The sequence below is a fragment of the Eriocheir sinensis genome, unplaced genomic scaffold (assembly GCF_024679095.1).
Source record: "Eriocheir sinensis breed Jianghai 21 unplaced genomic scaffold, ASM2467909v1 Scaffold87, whole genome shotgun sequence".
NCBI classification, from domain to species: domain Eukaryota; kingdom Metazoa; phylum Arthropoda; class Malacostraca; order Decapoda; family Varunidae; genus Eriocheir; species Eriocheir sinensis.
In genome coordinates, this window is record NW_026112241.1 from 35,181 (window position 1) to 44,142 (window position 8,962).

The following is an 8,962-nucleotide window of genomic DNA, read 5'->3' on the forward strand; positions in this document are numbered from 1 at the left end:
GCTGAAAGTACTCGGTTCCCACATTCATCCCTATACTGACAGGCACTAGAGGGTCAACTTAAGGCTTGATCCACGCAGAGTTTTGTGTTCCTGTATAAGACTCGGCATAGCAAACTTTGGGCGTAACTCCCTCCTCCTTCTCCTCCTCACACACACACACACACACACACACACACACACACACACATTGGGAGTAATTAACCCTCTGCTTCCCTCCTCCACACACACACACACACACACACACACACACACACACACACACACACACATTGGGAGTAATTAACCCTCTGCTTCCCTCCTCCTCCACACACACACACACACACACACACACACACACACACACACACACACACACACATTGGGAGTAATTAACCCTCTGCTTCCCTCCTCCTCCACACACACACACACACACACACACACACACACACACACACACACACACACATTGGGAGTAATTAACCCTCTGCTTCCCTCCTCCTCCACACACACACACACACACACACACACACACACACACACACACACACACACACACACACACACACACACACACTGCTGGGGTGCCACAAGGGACGCGCATGGGGCCTCTTTGTTTCCTTATTCTGATCAACAATGCACTGTTTGACGCCCCTCATCGCTGGAAGTACGTGGATGGTTCTACAGTGGGCATCTCCATCAACAACACAGCCCCTGACTACACGCCCCTACAACACATTCTGGACCAACTGCAGAGCTGGACACAAGACAACCACGTCACCATAAACACCAACAAGACGGTGGTGATGCATTTCTCCACCTCCACCACTGCCATCCCACCGCCAGCCCTGGAGGTTGGCCCTCACCAGCTGCAGGTGGTTCAATCCACCGAACTACATGGAGTCACCCTGGACAGCAAGCTGAGCTGGGGCAAACATGTCACCACTATCATCAGGGCGGCTTCCTACAAACTTTTCATGCTGAGGCGCATGAAGGCACTGGGAGCCCCCCAAAGGACGCTCAAGGACCTGTACACCACCTTCATCCTCCCCAGACTCATCTATGCCTCTCCTGCTTGGGCTTCCTCCATCAACAAGACCCAGCAACGCCAATTAGAGAGAGCGCAAAGGCGTGCATGCAGACAGATTCTGGACAGTGCTTACACTAATTACGAGCATGCACTCACCCAGCTGAATGTGCCCACCCTACAGGACCGATACCAGACAAACCTAACCAAATTCGGCAAGTCCCTCCTCCACAACCCCCGTCATAGAGACCTACTCCCACCCGCCCTCCCTCCCCCCACTAGACCCACAAGACACCACAATACTCTCGTCCCGGTCAAAACTCGCACGGACAGATATCGGCTTAGTGTGATACCGACGCTTGTGAGGGGCATTAACACCTCCATGGTCACATGACCCCTCCACCCCAACACACACACACACACACACACACACACACACACACACACACACACACACACACACACACACACACACACACACACACATCACCCTTCCCCACTTCCCCCATTACTCATCACATGAAACTCATTGTATTGTATTTTGTGTATGTTCAGCCTTATGGCTGCCTACAAATGAATAAACCATTTATTATTATTATTATTATTATTATTATTATTATTATTATTACACACACACACACACACACACACACACACACACACACACACACACACACACACACACACACACACACACACACACACACACATTGGGGGTAATTAACCGTCTGCTTCTCTACTCCTCCTCCTCCACACACACACACACACACACACACACACACACACACACACACACACACACACACACACACACACACACATTGGGCGTAATTACCCCTCTGCTTCCCTCCTCCTCCTCCTCCTCCTCCTCCTCCACACACCCACACACACACACACACACACACACACACACACATATACACATTCTCCCCCCCTCTCCCCCCCTTCCTATATTGGGACTGCCACCAAGCAATCATTTTTTATTATTATTATTATTATTATTATTATTATTATTATTATTATTATTATTATTATTATTATTATTAATATTATTATCATTACTACCATTACTATTGTTAGTGTGGACATGGATCTTCATCTCAAGTGTATGTTAAGATCTGTTTTATTTTCCGTGAATAATTAGTAATTTTCTGGCTATAAACATGCAACAATAACAGCCTTCATCTGACCCTAATGAGAGAGAGAGAGAGAGAGAGAGAGAGAGAGAGAGAGAGAGAGAGAGAGAGAGAGAGAGAGAGAGAGAGAGAGAGAGAGAGAGAGAGAGAGAGAGAGAGAGAGAGAGAGAGAGAGAGTAGGACCACTCCCAAAGAATTTTGCAACCATTGCAAGAGGAGTGGCCATACTAGAGGCACCTGCCGCTGGCTAAGCTGGTGCGACTACTGCTTCCGCGAAGGTCACACCACAGCTAACTGCCGTGCCACCCATGCCCAAGAAAGGCATGAAAAGATCTACCGCCAGTTGTCCGAGCAGACAGCCGTCACCTCCCTCCTCATCGAGACACTAAACAAGCAGCTCACACAGCTTCCTCTCCCCAGTTACCAAGCGTCTCAGCGCCAAGCACCTCATCCCTCTCAACACCCCTACACACCTTGGAATTATGCCGGCCGACCCAACCTTCCAAGAGAAACTGACGATTATGTCTACTAACATCAGAGGCCTCCAAACTAACATAGGAGATCTAACACACTCTTATGTTATCCCGCACTCCCCAGACATCATAGCCACAGTGGAGACCTTTCTCAATCCCACCATTCCCGCCAACTTTGGGCATATTCAAGGGTACTCTAGATGGCACCGAAGAGACCGAGCCCACGGTACCTTCGGGGGAATCGCAGTCTGCTTCCGTGACGGTCTTGCTGTGGAGGCCCTCGATGTCGACATGGAGCGCCACCTCGAAATGGCATTCTTCAGGCTGTGGACAAGACAACGCGACTCCATCCTGCTCTGTGTATGCTACCGGCCACAGTGGCAGGGGAGCGACCCCATCCACTTCCTCCACACAAATCTCGACACCCTTCTGCTCCAGCATTCCTGCAAACATCTCATTGTGGTGGGAGACATGAATCAGTACTTGGTGGCAAGGCAGTTCGAAGACCTTCTGACCATGTACGGCCTCACGAACCACGTTGATTTCCCTACACATATCTCCGGCTCCTCCCTGGACCCAGTCATTACAGACCTGCCAGAGGAAGTGGTCACCTGTCATCCCCTAGGTATGGTTGGTTCCTCTGACCATTCTGCTGTTCTCACCACCATCAAGACCTCAATAGAACACGACGGAGCCACCGCCCGTGTGAACTGGTTGTGGTCCCGGGGAGACTGGAACAGCCTGAAGGCAAATCTGGACTCCATCGTGTGGACGGATATCCTCCACGGAGACGTCAACACCCAAGTGGAGAACTTAACAAACCTTCTTCTGTCTCTGCAACAAGAATATGTGCCCAGCCAGTCATATAAATCAAAACCAATTGATCAGCCCTGGTTCGGCTATCAGTGCAGGATAGCCGCGGACACCAAGAGTAGGGCTTGGCTGCGTTACAAGTCCCATCCTTCTCAGCATAATAAAAGTAGTAGTAATAGTAATAGTAGTAGTAGTAGTAGTAGTAGTAGTAGTAGTAGTAGTAGTAGTAGTAGATGTAGCAGGAGACGTAGTAGTAGTAATTGTAGTAGTAGTAGTAGTAGTAGTAGATGTAGCAGGAGACGTAGTAGTAGTAATTGTAGTAGTAGTGGTAGTAGTAGTAGTAGTAGTAGTAGTAGTAGTAGTAGTGGTAGTAGTAGTAGTAGTAGTAGTAGTGGTAGTAATAGTATTAGTAGTAGTAATAGCAGCAGTAGTCTATATTCATGAGGAGGGACATGTACACAACTGGGATACATACACGACAGATAAAAATAAAGTTCAGAGAAAACAAAAAATTCCCGGGAGTTCTGTGGACAGCTAACTAAAATGATCATAATTTGTGACATTTTAGCGCTGCTTTGATGTCTTGTCTGCCCACGGGTGAGCCAGACTGACAGCGGTATTCTGGTCTGCTTATCTGTGTCACGTGATTTCAGTTATAGGAATAATTTAAGTATCAGTCATGTGAAGAGCGTAACATTTTTTGTGCCGCTGAGGCAACATGCGGATTTCCGTCACTCCCGGCACCACTCGCCTGTATCTTTTGACTTCTAATTCAATAATTAGTAAACAGACCGCTGAAACACCGCTGCCAGGAAGGTTCCAACAGGGATCTGGTGAAAGTGTCGTGTTTGGGACACGTATGTAAATATCCAGCAGAAACAGCGGTTTGTTTTTTTGCGAAAATCCCTGTTTTATGTAAAAAAAAAAAAAATTCTTAATGTCCTTTAAATATTTTTCCAATCTCTGGTCCTAAATCACGCCAACCCAGAGAATGCTTTAGTTAAAAGCCAGAGTTCATAGACACGCAGCGCGCATATCTCCCGTGTCTGTGTAGCCATTCAATTCGAGATCTCAAAATATCTAGTTCTTCATGAATGCCTCAAAGATTTTGTTATTATATATATCAGCACTCAGCACCTAAGCCAACACGTACACAGATTCTCTCTCTCTCTCTCTCTCTCTCTCTCTCTCTCTCTCTCTCTCTCTCTCTCTCTCTCTCTCTCTCTCTCTCTCTCTCTCTCTCTCTCTTGAAAGCCACTCATTGATTGGGGACTCACAACATGGCTTCCGAAACAAAAGATCCTGCCTATCAAACCTATTAACCTTTTATAACGACCTCTTCACTGTTTATGACGTAACCAAATCACTGGACGTAGTCTATCTTGATTTCCAGAAAGCGTTTGATAAAGTCCCGCATCGTAAATTACTTTACAAATTAAATAGGTATTGACGGTCAAGTAAACCAATGGATCGCGAATTGGTTGAGCAACAGACAACAAAGAGTAGTGATTGACGGATTTAACTCAGAATGGGCGCCTGTCACTAGTGGCGTCCCTCAGGGCTCGGTCCTTGGCCCAGTGCTCTTCATTATTTACATCAACGACGTTGATGTTGGACTCAATAACCGCATTAGTAAATTTGCAGACGACACAAAGATTGGTAACTCGGTTCTCACTGACGAAGACAGGCAAAGCCTCCAAGAGGATTTGCACAAAATTTCAGCTTGGTCGGATAGATGGGAGATGCCCTTTAACGTAGACAAGTGCCAGGTCCTTCAAGTTGGAACGAGGAATAAGAAGTTCGAATACGAAATGCGCGGCGTTAAACTCAAAAGCGTTCAATGCGTCAAAGACTTGGGGGTCAAAATCGCGTCAAACCTCAAATTCTCACAGCAATGCATCGATGCAGCAAATAAAGCGAACAGAATGTTGGGCTTCATTAAAAGAAACTTTGTATTCAAGAATAAAGATGTAATACTCCCGCTCTACAACAGTTTAGTCAGACCCCACTTGGAATATGCGGTACAGTTTGGTCCCCCACCATGCAAAGGATATTGCTAAATTAGAAGGTGTTCAGCGTCGGGCAACGAAAATGATCCCTTCCTTGCGCAACAAATCCTACGAAGAAAGGCTTTCTACCCTTAACATGTTCTCTCTTGAGAAACGTCGCCTCCGAGGAAAACTGATCGAATGTTTTAAAATACTTAATGGTTTCACGAATATAGACAGATCAACATTGTTTATGATCGATGACAGTCTGCGCACGAGGAACAATGGCGTAAAACTCAGATGTAGACAAGTAAATTCAGACTGCACAAAATTTTTCTTCACCAACGTTGTAGTGCGAGAATGGAATAAGCTTCCACCATCAGTGGTCCAGTGTAACACGATTGACTCCTTCTAAAATAAGCTCGACCGTCACTTCCTTCAACTTAATATCAACTAGAGTAGAAGTGCAACGTTTTGGAGTCTTCTGATTAATGTAAAATCACTTAGGTTTAAGGACAGACCACCAAGTCTGGACCATGGGGTCTGTGTGGTCTGATTTTCTATGTAAATCTATGTAAATCTCTCTCTCTCTCTCTCTCTCTCTCTCTCTCTCTCTCTCTCTCTCTCTCTCTCTCTCTCTCTCACACACACACACACACACACACACACACACACACACACACACACACACACACACACACACACACACACACACACACACACACACACACACACACACACACACAAACACACACACACACGCGCACACATACGTTTATATCTATCTATCTATCTAATTATCTAGATATGTATATATCTTTATCAAAATCTATATCTACGGATATGTACATCTATCTATCTATCTATATATCAATATGTCTGTCTATCTATTAGCTATCTATCTATTAATCTCTCTCTCTCTCTCTCTCTCTCTCTCTCTCTCTCTCTCTCTCTCTCTCTCTCTCTCTCTCTCTCTCTCTCTATATATATATATATATATATGAATTCCAGGTACAGCGGTGACGCAGGGGACTCTTTAGCCTATATTTCTGGCTACAGTTTTACCACTCATGATGCTGATAACGACTCATGGCCAGGGAACTGTGCCGTACAGTAAGTAAGGCTCAATGGCTTGGCTTCATAAGTTTCAGCAGGTCACATTATTTAGTTACTTATGCGTGGCTGAAATAAAACCAAGGCTCAGTATTGCTGGATCTTCCCATATGTACACACAGGACCTTGTGATAAAATCATCCTTTCCAAGAAGATGAATGTCACGATCTGATGTATTTAACAACAACAAAAACAAAAACATGATCTTTGCAACGCCTTTCAAATGAAAAAATGTCTCTGCGAATGCTAAAACCAAGTTCCATAAATGGTAGATCTTAAGGCTATGCTGACCTTTCTGACACCTTAGTCAACCTTCGTAGAATGAATGATGATAACATTGAATGACTGATCATTTCAGCCAGGGTGGTCCGTGGTGGTACCGTTCTTGTAGTTACGCCCACCTGAACGGCTTCCAGCACGAGGGGAAACACGAGGTTAGTTTCAAAGGCATCAACTGGCATGCATGGCGAGGGGAGTACTACTCCCTGCGGCAGACCGCCATGATGACCCGACCAGCCTTCTGAACAGTCATCATGATTCTGGGTTCAACGGTTGACTGGGACACCTATTTGTTGGACAGTCTTCCAGCGCGATAGTTTACGATCTTACACACACCAGCAACATCCTCTTTTTCAGCACGCGACTCAAGACGAGTCATGCACCTTCAGCATGCAGGGCTGCCTGGCGCCTTCGATATTTACAGCCTCAGGCAGGGCCGGCCCGGGGCTGCTGGCGCCCGGGCAAGCTGAACTTCGCCCCCTTTACAAGTATAAAACTGTATATGTAGAAAGCAAAGTTTATTGCGATGTACAAGCCGAATAAAAATCATGAACAAGAACAACAGCATCAATGTTTCAAATCCTTTCATTACTAAAACTAAGAGAAAGAGACCGTTATGAGTGTGTCTGCATTACTGGCAATGCTCACACAGGTGATGGAAGGGGCCAGGAGGGACAGGTGATGAAAGGGGGCAGGAGGGGCAGGAGGGACAGGTGATGGAAGGGGGCAGGAGGGACAGGTGATGGAAGGGGGCAGGAGGGAGAGGTGATGGAAGGGGGCAGGAGGGACAGGTGATGGAAGGGGGGCAGGAGGGACAGGTGATGGAAGGGGGGCAGGAGGGACAGGTGATGGAAGGGGCCAAGAGGGACAGGTGAAGGAAGGGGTCAAGAGGGACAGGTAATGGAAGGGGCCAGGAGGGACAGGTGATGGAAGGGGGCAGGAGGGAGAGGTGATGGAAGGGGGCAGGAGGGAGAGGTGATGGAAGGGCGCAGGAGGGACAGGTGATGGAAGGGTGCGCAGGAGGGAGAGGTAAGGGAAGGGTGCAGGAGGGAAAGGTGATGGAAGGGCGCAGGAGGGACAGGTGATGGAAGGGGGCAGGAGGGAGAGGTGATGGAAGGGCGCAGGAGGGACAGGTGATGGAAGGGGGCAGGAAGGACAGGTGATGGAAGGGCGCAGGATGGACAGGTGATGGAAGGGGGCAGGAGGGACAGGTGATGGAAGGGCGCAGGAGGGACAGGTGATGGAAGGGGGCAGGAGGGAAAGGTGATGGAAGGGCGCAGGAGGGAAAGGTGATGGAAGGGGGCAGGAGGGACAGGTGATGGAAGGGGGCAGGAGGGAGAGGTGATGGAAGGGGCCAGGAGGGACAGGTGATGGAAGGGCGCAGGAGGGACAGGTGATGGAAGGGGGCAGGAGGGACAGGTGATGGAAGGGGGCAGGAGGGACAGGTGATGGAAGGGGGCAGGAGGGAGAGGTGATGGAAGGGGCCAGGAGGGACAGGTGAAGGAAGGGGGCAGGAGGGACAGGTGATGGAAGGGGACAGGAGGACAGGTGATGGAATGGGGCAGGAGGGACAAGTGATGGAAAGGGGCAGGAGGGACAGGTGATGGAAGGGGCAGGAGGGACAGGTGATGGAAGGGGCAGGAGGGAGAGGTGAATGAAGGGGCAGGAGGGAAAGGTGATGGAAGGGCGCAGGAGGGAGAGGTGATGGAAGGGCGCAGGAGGGACAGGTGATGGAAGGGGGCAGGAGGGACAGGTGATGGAAGGGGGCAGGAGGGACAGGTGATGGAAGGGGGCAGGAGGGACAGGTGATGGAAGGGCGCAGGAGGGAGAGGTGATGGAAGGGGGCAGGAGGGACAGGTGATGGAAGGGGGCAGGAGGGAGAGGTGATGGAAGGGGGCAGGAGGGAAAGGTGATGGAAGGGCGCAGGAGGGACAGGTGATGGAAGTGGGCAGGAGGGAAAGGTGATGGAAGGGGGCAGGAGGGACAGGTGATGGAAGGGGGCAGGAGGGACAGGTGATGGAAGGGCGCAGGAGGGACAGGTGATGGAAGGGGGCAGGAGGGACAGGTGATGGAAGGGGGGCCGGTGGGACAGGTTATGTAAGGCGCAGGAGGGAGAGGTGATGGAAGGGCGCAGGAGGGACAGGTGATGGAAGGGGG

General features: G+C 49.0%; 1 long non-coding RNA gene across 1 annotated transcript; it reads left to right on the forward strand.

Annotated features, from left to right (window-relative positions):
* The first annotated feature begins 6,422 nt into the window (after window positions 1–6,422).
* LOC126994761 (uncharacterized) lies at window positions 6,423–7,370 on the forward strand. Its single transcript, XR_007749557.1, has 2 exons — window positions 6,423–6,526; window positions 6,885–7,370. It is a non-coding gene; the product is annotated as an uncharacterized LOC126994761 (long non-coding RNA).
* Window positions 7,371–8,962: the final 1,592 nt, after the last annotated feature.